Below are 14,717 nucleotides of genomic sequence, written 5' to 3'. Positions count from 1 at the left end.
CCTGGTTTATCATAATGGATTTTTATCGTAGGTTATAATGATGATAATAATAATAATAATTAATAATAATAATTCTTTATCTATATAGAGCACACAGATTACGCAGCGCTGCACAGAGCTTGCCAAATACCTCCCTGTCCCCAATGGGGCTCACAATCTAATCACCTACCAGTATGTTTTGGAGTGTGGGAGAAAACCGGAGGAAACCCACACAAACACGGAGAGAACATACAAACTGTTTGCAGATGTTTCCTTTAATATTAAGAGATAAAGCTGAAGACAAACTTTTTGGAGGCTAGTAGGATCTTTTCCCCAGGAGATGATGAAAGTTGAATCCTTACAGTAATTTTACCTGGTGGACCCTCAGATCCCAGGTCCAACACTGGGGGAGATGTACATTGCTGGGACCCCCAGACTAAATTTTACTTGGGGGACTTTAGAAATGCCGAATTTACCCTGGAATTTCCCATGTGTGTATTTCCATCCCCAGATTTAGAGCTCGGAGCACCTGACGGCTGAATGTAGCACGTAAAATTCATTTTACCTTTAAGGCTTAAGATGAAATAAAACAGACTCAGCGACAAAATGCCAAAGTAAAAATAGATAGTGCAATTCCAGCGCGGCGTTGGCAGGGGCTGTATTTCTCTTCCTCCCTGCCCATGTTTCTGTATTATGGGATACAAAGCCGAGCCGTGTCTCCATATTTCAGGAACATGCTGATTCTGCACCAGTGAAACATTAGTCCTGTAAATTGAATGTCCCAGCCGCGCCATTGTCTGCCTCTTATTAAATTGATTTTTTTTTCGCAAAGAACACGTTAGAATTTAAACAGGAAAAGTTATTGCTGCAATAGAAAAACCTTGTTCCATTATTTCTCCGGCAATTTTTTTTTTTCTTTCCCTACACGTGGATGTATAGTTTGTAGGTCTGGGAGACGCAGAACATAACTTATCCGCCATTGTGTAAGTAACAAAGAGCGGGAACAAAGGGAAAAAGGGAAGAAGAAGATGTTTCCTAAAATAGATTCTCTTAAAGGTAAAGTCTATTCATAGGCAGTCATTAGATAACATGGAATACATTGTCAGATTAATGGTTGCGGTAATGGACCTGCCAATATACTGCAGAGGGGTGGGGATAACGTGTGAACACAATTGGGGTAGATTTACTTACCCGGTCCATTCGCGATCCAGCGGCGCGTTCTCTGCGCTTGATTTGGGTCCGGCCGGGATTCATTAAGGCAGTTCCTCCGACGTCCACCAGGTGGCACTGCTGCGCTGAAATTCCCTGGAACGCACTGGAATACACCGAGCCGGGCTGAGTGAAGGTAAGTGCAAGCTCCGCAACACATTTTTTAAAAAAAAATGTGTCAGTTTTTCCGAATCCGTCGGGTTTTCGTTCGGCCACGCCCCCCATTTCCGTCGCGTGCATGCCAGCGCCGATGCGCCACAATCCGATCGCGTGCACCAAAATGTATCTCATATCTATCTATCTAGATGAAGTAAAGTCCAAGGGCCAGGTGTATCACTCGTTTTTTTCTGTTGTTTTTGCGCCTTTTCATACTGGCTTCATACCGTTTTAGCGCCAAGGTTGCGACTAAACGCCAAACTAGCCGTGCAGTAAAAATAACCAGCTTTCCCTCATTTATCTTACCAATCCAGATGTTTTGCTGCGCCTAATGATATTCATCACTTGCAACTTTTCATTCAGGCGCAAAAACGGGCGCAAAAACACTCCAACCCGAAGGTGGCGTTATCTGAGAAGTAACACTGAGCCCCTGTGCAGAGCAGCTCATCCCCAGCAGCAGAGCTCAGCCAAACACTGCAGACACTAGTACAGACATTACATACACTGCAGACTCTATTTACAGTTCATCACCTTCTACTTACAAACCATTTTGCTAAATCCTCAGCTCAGAGAGAAGAGAAGTTTTCAAAATTTTGCAGATAGTACAGGGAAGTGTCCCCCATGTAGCAGGATGACCCACTGGTGTCTGAGGAGGATACTGTGCAGAATTACAGGGGTGCAGCAGGAGACCAGCATTGGGGGATCCCCTCCAGGAGAAGCCCCTGCTGAGGAGGTCACTGGGTGCAGGGTGTCACACACCTGGGTGCTGCTGTGAGTGTTATCTTCATTCTGGGATGTGGGAGAAGCAGAGAGGAGCTTGTAGCAGGATCACATGTAAGAGCCCGGATCTAACATTGCGCTGAAACTGTGTTAAAGTGAAGTGATTAATAAGAGACAGGAAATTACCTTATCACAGATGGTTGTAGCTTATGATAATTCTGGTGCAACTGCTACACTTAGGCGCACAAAAGTGATAAATGTGGCCCTATGTACAATCTGCTCAGCTTCTCTTGCTCTATAACATGCTGCCTGCAGATAGGACACTATGTACAATCTGCTCACCTCCTCTTGCTCAATAACATGCTGCCTACCTATAGGACACTATGTACAATCTGCTCAGCTCCTCCCGCTCTATAACATGCTGCCTGCAGATAGGACACTATATGCAACCTGCTCAGCTGCTCCTGCTCTATAACATGCTGCCAGCAGATAGGACACTATATACGATCTTTTCAGCTCCTCCTGCTCTATAACATGCTGCCTGCAGATAGGACAATATGTACAATCTGCTCAGCTCCTCCTTCTCTTTAACATGCTGCCTGCAGATAGGACACTATGTTCATTCTGCTCAGCTCCTCCTTCTCTTTAGCATGCTGCCTGCAGATAGGACACTATATACCAGTGGTGGCGAACCTATGGCACGGGTGCCAGAGGTGGCACTCAGAGCCCTCTCCATGGGCACCTGTGCCATCACCCAACCGCAGACTCCACCAGACAGGACTCAAGGCCTCTTGCAGTCCCAGGCAGCCCAGGGCCCTAGAAGGAAGCTACAATGATAATCCAAACTTCTTCTCCTTCTTTCTACTGTATTGGTGTCCTCAGGTGCCTATACAATTTAAACATGTGACAGAGCAGGGAGTAATAAGTTACTGTTTAAATTGTCGCATCGGCACTTTGCGAAAAATATGTGGGTTTTGGATGTAGTTTGGGCACTCTGCATCTTAAAGGTTTGCCATCACTGCTATATACAATCTGCTCAGCTCCTCCTGCTCTATAACATGCTGCCTGCAGATAGGACAATGTATGCATTCTGCTCAGCTCCTCCTGCTCTATAACATGCTGCCTGCAGACAGTACACTGTGTACAATCTGCTCAGCCCCTCATGCTCTATAACATGCTGCCTGCAGATAGGACATGGGGTATATCCAGCTTAGCTTCGCCCAGGATATATGTATTATCTGCTCAGATACAACTAGTATAGAAAGTTTTACATGGAATTCTCCCTGGGAAAAAGTTTTGCATAATGTATTTGCAGTAGATATCTGTTACATTGTATTTTGCTGTTGTTTGTGATGTTTTTGCAGCTGGGATATTACTCCTCCCCATTAGACACAATACGGGGCCTGTTGGGGTTGATTACACTTTGATTTTATTTTGTCATTGTGTTTTCCCCTCATCGTTGCCTTGATTTCTTCCAATCTTCACCAGGGGCGAGATGAGATCATTCGTTTACCCTTCTCCATCTTTTCTCCATCTGACATCTTCTCGTGGGTTAATTCAATTAGACTTGAGCGCGGAGCAGCTTAATGAATCCCGCATGTCGTCTTTCCGTAATTTAAGGGAACAGTTCACGGGGTATCCTTTTGATTTGTATTATCCGGGTCCATCCGTGTTTCATGGCTTGGATAAAAGAGAATTTGGGTTAATCCACAGTCTGCAAATTATTTCAAGTCTGATGTGATATTAATCCCGGGAGTGACAAATTGTTATAATACCCGGGGATGTAATAGCTCTACAATATTAAAATCTATTTTTACCTGTTATATTTGATTTTTTTTTTTTTTTACGGGCAGTCAAATTGTATCCAACGTAAATTCATGCACATTGCAGAAATATAAAGTTTTACGCCAAAAGAAAAAGGGAAACTTTTAAAATCTCATTTTTAGAGCTGAACGTGTTCCCTATTTACAATTGGAACAGAAATGAAAAATATAAATGCGTTCAATATGTTTCATGTATTATCCTGTATATAGGAGAAGGCAGCCGCTAAGAGGAGAAAACGCACCAAATACTTCATGGGGGTTCTGCCTTCTTCTGGATCAACATTACGGGATAATAGGCACAGCCGAATGTTTGTCTTTTTCCAGCCCTATAAATTATAAATTGTGTTTCCCTACAAAGGGATCTGATACATACCATCAGAGTGGTATGGTCGTTATATCGACGACCTGCTCTTGATATGGGAGGGGACCGAGGTAGAGGTGAATGATTTCGTTCAATATTTGGGGAACAATGACATGAACCTCAAATTTACATCCTGTTCACATTTACAAACCATGCATTTTTTGGACATTTCTTTGACAGCAAATGACACTGTCCATATTTCTCCATACATTAAACCCACAGCAGTGAATTCCATCTTGGATGCCACGTCATGTCATCCGACACATGTAATCAAAAATGTCCCGGTGGGTGAGCTCATCCGACTCAAGCGCAATTGTTCTAATCCCCAAGAATTTGATATTATCAATCAGAAAATACATAGAGGCTTGAGTCGGAGGAGTTACCCTACATGGATGTTAAATAGAGCTACCAATATCGTGGATAAGATCCCTAGGGTTGACCTCATTAAGGACAAGAGTCGTAGAGCAATCTCTGATACAGGTGACTCTTTAAGTACAGTAACTTTTTCTACACCTTATAGTGAACAATACTATGATGTGGTACGTATAATCAAAAAATTCTTACCACTGTTACACACGGACAGCACCATTTCTGGCTCTTTAGCAAACAAAGTCAAGTTTGTATCCAGGAAAGCCCCAACACTAGGCAACATGTTATCACCCAGTTTATATTCCTCACTACCCCCCCACAAAAATACGTGGTTATCGACAAAGGGTTTCTTTAAGTGCGGACATTACCGGTGTATATGTTGTAACCATGCGGTTCCACAAAAATGTTTCCAATCTACCCATGTAGAACAACGACATACTATAGCGAGTTACATTAATTGTAACACATCTTATGTGGTTTATTTAATCACTTGTGTAAGTTGTAAGCTCCAGTATGTCGGTTGTACTAGTGGCCCCCTCAAAAACCGCATTAGGAGACATCTTTCGGATGCAAAGAATGCGGATGCAGTTAATGTTTCAATGGCCTCGAGACATTTTCAGGTGGCCCATGGTGGGGATTGTAAATCATTCTCCTGCATGGGGATTGAGAGGATTTTTAGCCCAATACGAGGAGGTGACCGAAAGAAAAAAATGTTCAATAGAGAGACCTATTGGATTTTTTGCTTGGAAACCCGGACCCCTAAAGGGTTAAACAAACGATTAGACGTAATATGCCAGTTATAATAAATAGTGTAATATCACCTGGTAATCATTGATATTGATATAAGAGTATTGCATGTTCTCATTTTATCTGATATAAACATATTATTTTTTTGTTTTATTGTTACGTACAATGTTTCCTGAATTTTTAGAGAATGCATTGGTTAGATGAGGCTCGAATGTCATTGGTCAATAACCAGCTGGCAATCTAATGAGCACCAATATAATTCTAGGATCATTGCGGTTTTTGTTAGCCATGAATAAGGATGTAGTGTTCATCCGAAACGCGTAGGCTTGAACGTCCTGACTCAGTGCCTCTTTGTGTGCCCATGGTTTTTACAACTTTTTGTATGATATCATGAAGATTTGAATAAAGGATTTATATTTTACTACATACGTGGATTGGAACGCCTTTTCCTTTGAGCCGGTGTTTTGGATTTGCATCAGAGTGAAGCTCCAACCTGGGATGGACGGGTGCTTTAATGGGACTCTACAACTCTTCAATATTACCCCATTAAACTATAAGCCCCCCTCAGGTAGCGGATGAAATGTCTATTCTAGAATTCCCTCTTTTATGTGAAATATTGACCGTTTACCTATAAAAAAAAAAATCTCCTCTAAAGTCATGGGAAAATGAGCAGAGAAGAGTCATATTTGCCTAAGATGATGCAAGTTTAGAGCTTGCAGTATGAACAGACCCATAGGGATCAATGAATCAGCATGGAATACAGACCTCTAAAACGCCCATCTATAGCACCTTGAACCATGTGCCTTGTGTCATATTAAAGAACAGAATCTCATATTTCATATGACATCAGGCAGGCAGTTAATAAAAAATTCTGCATCTCACATTTCCATCTATGTCTTTAAATCCCTGGATCTCTGGTTCTGTAGCTCACAGAACCACAAGCCTGATGCCATCTGAAAGATGAGATTGTTATCTTCCATATGACACCAGTATGTTTCTAGGTACTACTTCTCGATTAAAAGATAGGTGATCCTCCCCCTGAAGCCTCTAAACTCATTAAACTCATCTAATTGGATAAGATTTTTTTTAAAATGTAAAAAGTTTTACATTAAAGAGTGAATTATAGAAAGGACATTTTATACCCTGCCTGAGGGGGCTGCTAGATGAACGTCGCAAAATCTGGTGGCAAGTTCCCTTTGCAAAGGATTGGTTCCTGATATGCAAAACCTTCTCTATTATTTCTGCTGGAAATCTATGAAGACATTGACAACTAGGTGTTAACATTAGGGGATGTATCCTTGCAGCACCTTATTCTGTCCAATCACAGCTGACGTTGCTAGACTGTGTCGCTAGATCCCGCCTTAGTGAAGGGAATAGTAACTATTCTAAGAGGAATAACAGAGGAACAGTTTTAGGCAAAATTTAAGGAAATCTACCATCAACATCAAGCATGATAAACCAGGGACACTTACTCATAGATCCAGGCACCACGACTGTGTTCATCTTCTTATATCTGTTATCCATGGCCTCCTTCCTTCTAAAATAAAGCCAGGCTCTCAGGAGCCCTTCCGTGCTGCAGCTTCACAGAGCATTACACTGTCCAGAGCACTTCCCCCCTCCCTCTGTCTGCTGTATTGTCACACAGTTGGAGGGGGGAAGTGCTCACAGTCAAAGAGTCTCCATTTTTCAGCTTGATTTTTTAGATTTAGATTTCCTCCAGAAGTGTATTATGGGGAATACAAGTATTTACTAAAACTAACTCATCAGGAGAGTCGACAGATCCAAAATGAGCTTGAAACATCATGGGACGTAGGTAATAATAGGTCCAGTTATGTTGTGACAAGAGACTTACTTTCCAGTAAACACAGTCGTTTATTCGATAAAACTGTCATATCAGGTCGTAACTTACAACTTTTTACTTTCTTTTACTGCACAATAATCCTCCACTTGTGTCTTTACCCGTAAAATCATTTCCTTATCCCACAGCGTCACATAGCGCCACCTGCTGTCATCCACTGCACCTGCAGCTGCACAGAGGAAATCGCAGCCTGCACCTTTACTGCAGCAGATACCTTCACATCCATTATAGAAGACAATACCCAAGCCCCAGACACAGCTGACATCACCGCCGAATATCTCCCTGCAATATATATTACATCCCTTTCCAATTGTCTCGCTAACAATTCCCGAAATCCTGGGCAGAGGTACCTAATTATTCAATTATCCAGTCGGCTCGCTTTGGTCTGGTCTGTGACAGGTAGATTACACTTGTCTATCCGGATTACATTCTGTTAAGGATCCAGACGCAGTTCGCATTCTGTTGGGTCACTTGTACAGTAAATAGGTGACCGGAGGGCGGGGGGGATCGGGATAAGTTTCCATTCACCAGGGTCTTTTTACTATGATTTATAGCTACGACTTTTACATCTGGATAAATTCACATTTGGGACGGGAAATACTTGGGATTGCTTACCTGGGATCAGACTCTTTGTGCAGGAATGGACTATACTGCGGAATCTGGACTCGTATTATTGCGGTTTGAGGATTGCAAATCATACTGTCCCGGTCAAGGGCATCACAAAGCCTCGGCTGGATCCTTAAAAGATGTTTTGTCTATAGGGACCTGACTCTATAACGTGCTTTCCATCTGGGAAACATATATAGCATTGGAAGCAATTGTTGAAATTCTTCTAGAATTTTTGGGAATTCTTTTATTTTCATGGTTATACACAAACCGTACATGCCGTTCTATAGAAAAGCCGGATACGTCTTCTCTCAGTGACGTTTATTGGTCGCGTGGTGAACGTAATAAAGTTCACCTCCAAGACCCGAATGATGACATTGTTTGTTTTTCGCTGTCTTTTCCGTTTCATCCTGACCCGGAGTTTCTTTCACATGTGGTGTCCGAATGCTACATTAACTTTCCAAACTTTCAGATCTCCCCTGAGCTCGCCTGCTCGGAAACCATCAATAACTACTCAGGGCCAGTAATTATTTATTACAAAACACTCTCCCTCTCTCTGTAGGATTTTGCAGCGTCGCAGCTCGTATCTATTTATTACAGTTCTGATGTTCTGACATAAATGTTACAATCTGTTGCACTGTATGTAACCTACCATTTGATGTGATGTACTATGAAGAAAACATACCTTGAGAATGCTGCAGCTACACTGATGCAGAAACATATCTTGGTTAATCCCTGAGCTGAGTGGTTTTGCTGATAAAACAGATATAACATTATGATAATGAATCTCTGCCTCTTCTATGGCTCCTTCAGCGCTTGGTTCCGCACTTCTCCTAGCCTGTGAGTTTTTCTCTGCAGGAGAAGATGATGCATTTAGGCTGCATTCACGCGGCCGATATACGTCCTCCATAGACGGCAATGGGCGCACTGCACTACGGGAGCGGTACAGTGCCGCACACGTGCGGCACCATACCGCTCCGTACCCGGGAAAAAGATAGGACCTGTCCTATCTTTACCCGTAGTACGGCGCCGCGCGCCATTACTTCCTATGGAGAGGGGCGGGGGTGAGCTGCGCTCACCTCCTCCTCCTCTCTCCGTGCACTGCTGTTGCCCGCTACGGTACGGTACGGGCGGGCAACGGCAGTGTGAATATAGCCAAGCTCAGTGTTGATTGAGGAAGCCATGCTGACCCAGATTTTCCAAGGTCCTGAATGGTATAATTGTTTTTACAGCAAAATCACTCAGATCAGGGATTAACCAAGATATGATCCTGCATCATTGTAGCTGCAGCATTCTCAAGGTATGTTTGCTTCATAATGCATCAAATCAAATGGTAGGTTTCCTTTAAATTGCTGCTTAGCCAAAGTTAAATTTTCTTATATTTTGGGATGGGGCAGAGGAAAAGAAAAAGGAATTATCACCTCTCCAAAAATTATCCCAAAATCTAAAAAAAATCTAATTAATTAATATAAAAATAATCTAATAACAACTATAATATACAGTTCCTTTGTCATTCCTACTAGAAACGTATAAATGTGACAAATGGGTGGAACCAGTTAGGGGTACTATGAAGCTGCAGACAGTGTTAGTGATTGGCCTTGGATATCTGTGTACTAAAACCTTTACATGTGTTGTTAGCAACAGCAGGACTGTGAAACAATACATATTTATGTACTAGGATTGTAGCTGAGGGAGTGTCCTGCTGTGTTCTTTTGATCTCTGCATTCAAACTGCTTCCTAGCCCCTTCCCTCTGCTGTAATATCTAACCAGATACCAATTACAGGAGGAAGTGTCCTATTTTCAGTAAAGAGATTTCAACCACCTCCTACTCTGTGATTTACATTATGCATCGGACTTCAGGAGATCTGGTTAGTGTTGTCTCTGGATGTAGGACCGACCGTTACAGTGAAGGGGCTTTCTGAGGCAGGGAGAGCTTGACTTCAGTGTTAAAATCTCCGCCTCCTTGACTTTATACAACCAGCTTACATCTTACTTCAAAACTGCTGATAGATTCCCTTTAAGATATACATACTGATTTTTAAACATTGCAGCCATGGAAAGGAACCATTTAGGGATAAGGGCAATGTTTTTAATCAAGTATTTATTTTGGGTGGGTTAATTTGAAGGGCAGGATTCTTTTAGTACATTAAGTCCATCTAGCTACATAAGTGAATTTGTTCCCCCCCGACCCCATGTTCAAATCGAACAAAATTGGTGTCAAACATTTGTGCAACGTTTGTGCAACAGAAACTTTCCTTTGTGCCGCTATCATTTTTAAGATATTAATAAAAGACTCCAGAGGTCATCAGAGGTGAAGCAGTCCCCCCACATTACTCAAATCAAACAAAACTGGTGCCAATCAATTCTGCTACGTTTGTGCTGCTCAAATTTTTATTTATGCTGCTTTTGTTTTGAAGATATTAACTAAATTGTAAAGTTCAAAAGGTCAGCCAGCCCTCCCCCTCCACACACATTAACCGAATCAAACAAAAGTGGTGTCAAACGTTTGTCCTAAGTTTGCGCTGGTTTATGCAGCAAAAATTTTCATTTGTGCCGCTATCGTTTTTAAGGTATGTTTAGGTGTTTACATAACTTAACCCCTACGGGACTCAGCCTCTTTTGGCCTTAAGGACGCGGCCCCATTTTTCAAATCTGCCCTGTGTCACTATAAGTGGTTATAGCTTTGGAACGCTATGAGATATCCAGGGGATTTTGAGATTGTTTTCTCGTGACACATTGTACTTCAAATTAGTTTAAAAATTTGGATGAAATCTTTTGTGTTTAGTTATGAAAAAAAAATTAATTTGGCAAAAATTTGGAAAGAATCTTTATTTTCAAAGTTCTAAATTCCCTACTTTTGATGCAGATAGTCATAGCACCCAAATAAATTCATAACTTACATTTCCCAAGTGTCTGCTTTATGTTGGCATGGTTTTTTAAGATTCCACATATTTTACTAGAATGTTATGAGGCTCAGAATTTGGGTGCCATTTTTCAAATTTTTTGTAAAATCACCAGAACCCGTATTTAGATGGACCATTTAATTGACCATGAGAGGCCTAAATAATAGCTAGACTCATAAATTACCGCATTATGGAAACTACACACCTCAACGTATGAAAAACCATTTTTAAGAAGTTTGTTAACCCTTTAGGTGTTTTATAAGGGTTAAAACAAAATGGAGGTATGGTCTACAAATTGTAATATTTTTTGACAATACATTCATTTTGGGTGGAAAATTAAACATTTGTTATGGATAAAATGAAAAAAGGCTACACAAAGTTTGTTACCCAATCTCTCCCGAGTACACGGATACTCTATATGTGGTGGTAACCTGCTGTATGGGCGCACGGCCGGGCATAGAAGGGAAGGAGGCGCCATCCAGATCAGATTTGCTATGTCACATTGTACAGGCTATAATTTTTTTAGTTTTTTTATTGTGGACCTATAGGGGCTTATTTTTTTGCCACATGAGATGCACTTTTCTGGTACATAATTTTGGGGCATCTATAGGCTAATTGGTGAGATTTTATTAACTCTTTGTTGGTGGAGGAAATGAAAATCATAAATTTTTTAGGAACTTTTATTGTATTTTTTTTTTTGGCCGTTTACCGTACCGTAAAAATAGTATATTATTTTTATTCTATGGGTCTCCACAATTACGAAAAGACCTTATTTATATAGGTTTTTAAAAAAACATTTCCCATTTTACTGAATAAGAAGTAATTAGGCAAAAATATAAATTTTAGCATCACTGACTTTCATATGCATAACTTTTTTATTTTTCAGCTTACAAATCTGGTTAGGGTTTTTTTTTGCAAGAATATTTGTTCTTTTTAGTGGTCTTGTTTTAGAGTGCGTAACTTTTTAAAATCACTTTTTAGAGCATTTTTTAAAGGGTATTAATTAAAATTCATCTTTTTCTCGGAGAGTTTTTTGAGGTTGTTTTTTACGGGGTTCACTTTGCGGGTCCAATAAGGATTCTGTTTTATTATGCAGATTGTCACGGACGTAGTGATACCAAATATGTGGGGGGTTTGTGTATTTTATTCAATTTTACTATATAAAAACTAATTTGGAGAAAATTTTGTTCATCTTAGCATCACCATCTTTCATATGCATGACTTTTTTATTTTTCGGCTGACAAATCTGGTTATGGGCTTATTTTTTGCGAGAAGAGTTGTTCTTTTTAGTGATCTTATTTTAGAGTGCGTAACATTTTTTAAATCACTTTTTAGATAAGGTAAGTGCAAGCTCCGCGACAGATTTTTTTTTTAAATGCGGCGGTTTTTCCGAATCCGTCGGGTTTTCGTTCGGCCACGGCCCCCGATTTCCGTCGCGTGCACGCCAGCGCCGATGCGGCACAATCCGATCGCATGCGTCAAAATCCCGGGGCATTTCAGGGGAAATCGGCGCAAATCGGAAATATGCTCAGCTTTGACAGGAATTTAACAGGGGTTTGCACTGGAATTGTGTCACACGCAATCGGATTTTGGCGCTGCTGCGCCGGCTTCCATGTGACAGAAATTGGGGGCGGGCCATTGGACGATACGAATGATTTGGACTGAGCGCGGGACTTAAGATTCACATTGTGTCGCAAGACAATACACTTACATACACAAGGAAGAAGAAGGTAAACTCTGTCGGAAGTGAGCGGGGAAGCGACACATGCAGGATATCGGGTGCTCCTCAGTGAACACCAAGGAACGGGTAAGTAAATCGCCCCCATTGTACTTTGGAAGGATGAACTCTGATGATCGCAGCACAAACGTTTGACACCACTTTTGTTTGATTCGGTTAATTTGTGTGTGTGTGTGTGTGTGTCGGGGGGAGGCTTGCTGACCTTTTGAACTGTACAATTTAGTTAATATCTTCAAAACAAAAGCAGCACAAATAAAAATTGAAAAATGTAGCAGAATTGATTGGCACCAGTTTTGTTTAATTTGAGTTATGTGAGGGGGGGGGTTGACCTCTGATGACCTCTGGAAATTTTTATTAATATCTTCAAAACAAAAGCAGCACAAGCGAAAATTTTTTGCTGCACAAACCATCACAAACGTAGCACAAATGTTTGACACCAATTTTGTTAGATTTGAACAAGGTGGGGGGGGGGCAACTTCACTCAACTCATCTAGCTACCCACTGAGCCACCATGACGCCATCTATGCTTCTCTGTTCCCTTAACCTCCTCTGTGTCTGATATTGGAGTGGAATCGAGACCTCTTTCTGTAGCTGGAGGAACTCTAGTTCTTCACTTTGGGTGTAGCTCATCCATTACAAAATAAATTTACTACAAGATTGTGGGAAAAATAAAGTCAATTCCTAATAACTTAATAATAAATGTATTTTTTATTGCATAAAGACAAATTAGACTAAACAGAAGACGAGTCATAGTAATGTGACTGTAGGATGATCGATCACCTCTGTGCACATCCATTCATCTACAGGCGTAAGCCATTGTATGGAGCCGACAATCCAGATAAGGATTATTAGTCTGGAATAACCTCCAGTGCGGAGAACTTGGCAGAGGAGCTGGTGATTCACACCCGGGCCGCACTCTCTCCCACCAGATCTGTCACATTTGGTTTTGTACTGACAGACAGCCAACACATAATACAACCAATGACCGCCATTTGTTGTTACCCATGACCCCAATTCTGGGTGTTATGTACTGCAAAATCCTAAAATTATGAAAATACTTCAAAGCAGGGATAGATCAATAGATTTCCTCACCGTGGGACTAATAAAGGATTATCTTATCTTAGATAGATAGATGTAAGATTGATGAGGCGGGCTATAGGCAATGTGCAGGCGCCGGGCAGGAACACTACACACCGGTCCACTGCACAGTGCAAATCCGCCCCCTTCCCGTCCAGTTGCCGGATTGGGAAGAGAAATCGCAATTCCCGCTGGATCCACTCTTCTGGCTCCTCAATGGCTCCCTATTAAATATATAATAGGGAGCCGCAGGTCAGTCAGACGCCCCGCACCAATCCACTTAAAACCCGATATTATTGGGTTAAAGGAGGCGTAGTGAGCCGTTTAGGGGCAGGGTTTAGCTCCTGACGTTCCCGCAAATGAGCTGGCTCTTTGTGCTGGGCGAACGACCCATCACTACAAAGCAGCTTATCCCCAGCAACAGAGCTCAGCCAGACACTATTGACAATACATGCTGCCTCTGTTTACAGTTCATGAGCTTCTATTTACAAACAATCTGCAAAAGCCTCAGCTCAGAGCAGGAGAGAAGAGAAGTGTGTGGGAGCTGCAGACAGTACAGAGAAATGTCCAGTGTAGTAGGATAGAAGAGAAGTTTGTAGGATTTTGCAGAAAGGACAGAGAAGTGTTCCATATAGCAGGATGGCCACAGTGGTGTCTGAGGAGGATAGTGACCACAATTACAGGGGTGCAGCAGGAGATCAGCACTGGGGGATCCCCTCCAGGAGAAGCCCCTGCTGAGGAGGTCACTGGGTGCAGGGTGTCACACACCTGGGTGCTGCTGTGAGGGTCATTTTCATGCTGGGGAAGAGAAGCAGAGAGGAGCTTGTAGCAGGATCACATGTAAGAGCCCGTATCTAACACTGCGCCTAAATTGTGCTTAAAGATAGATAGATGATAGGAGATGGATATATAGAAGATATTAAGACATATAAATAGATTGATAGATATTTTAAAAATGGATGACAGATTAATAGAAAGGCTTGATGAAGGTGGTTCACACCGAAACGTCGCCACTGTTTCAATAAATCTCACCCTTTGGAATTTAGTTTTTTTGGAGTGCTGCCTACATTTTTTTAACTTTATTACTGAAGGATCTTGCCAGGATCTAGGAAGGCTCTGCACCACCTCTATTGAGGTTTTTCCCCACTGTGCGGACTTGGTTTTCTCTCT

General features: G+C 41.7%; 1 protein-coding gene and 1 long non-coding RNA gene across 6 annotated transcripts in view; one reads left to right on the top strand and one right to left on the bottom strand.

The window, feature by feature from the left end:
* The window catches only part of CACNA2D3 (calcium voltage-gated channel auxiliary subunit alpha2delta 3), a 597,379-nt gene that overhangs the window by 305,056 nt on the left and 277,606 nt on the right, over window positions 1-14,717 (top strand). The window lies entirely within an intron of this gene.
* Window positions 3,477-14,717, bottom strand: part of LOC140104366 (uncharacterized) — a 37,574-nt gene continuing 26,333 nt past the window's right edge. The window contains exon 2 of the long non-coding RNA XR_011850302.1: window positions 3,477-3,744. This is a non-coding gene — a long non-coding RNA (uncharacterized lncRNA). The remainder of the gene's footprint in view (window positions 3,745-14,717) is intronic.

The sequence above is a fragment of the Engystomops pustulosus genome, chromosome 10, assembly GCF_040894005.1.
Source record: "Engystomops pustulosus chromosome 10, aEngPut4.maternal, whole genome shotgun sequence".
NCBI lineage: Eukaryota > Metazoa > Chordata > Amphibia > Anura > Leptodactylidae > Engystomops > Engystomops pustulosus.
Note: the sequence above shows the minus strand (reverse complement) of the source record. Positions and strands in the feature narration are given on the sequence as shown.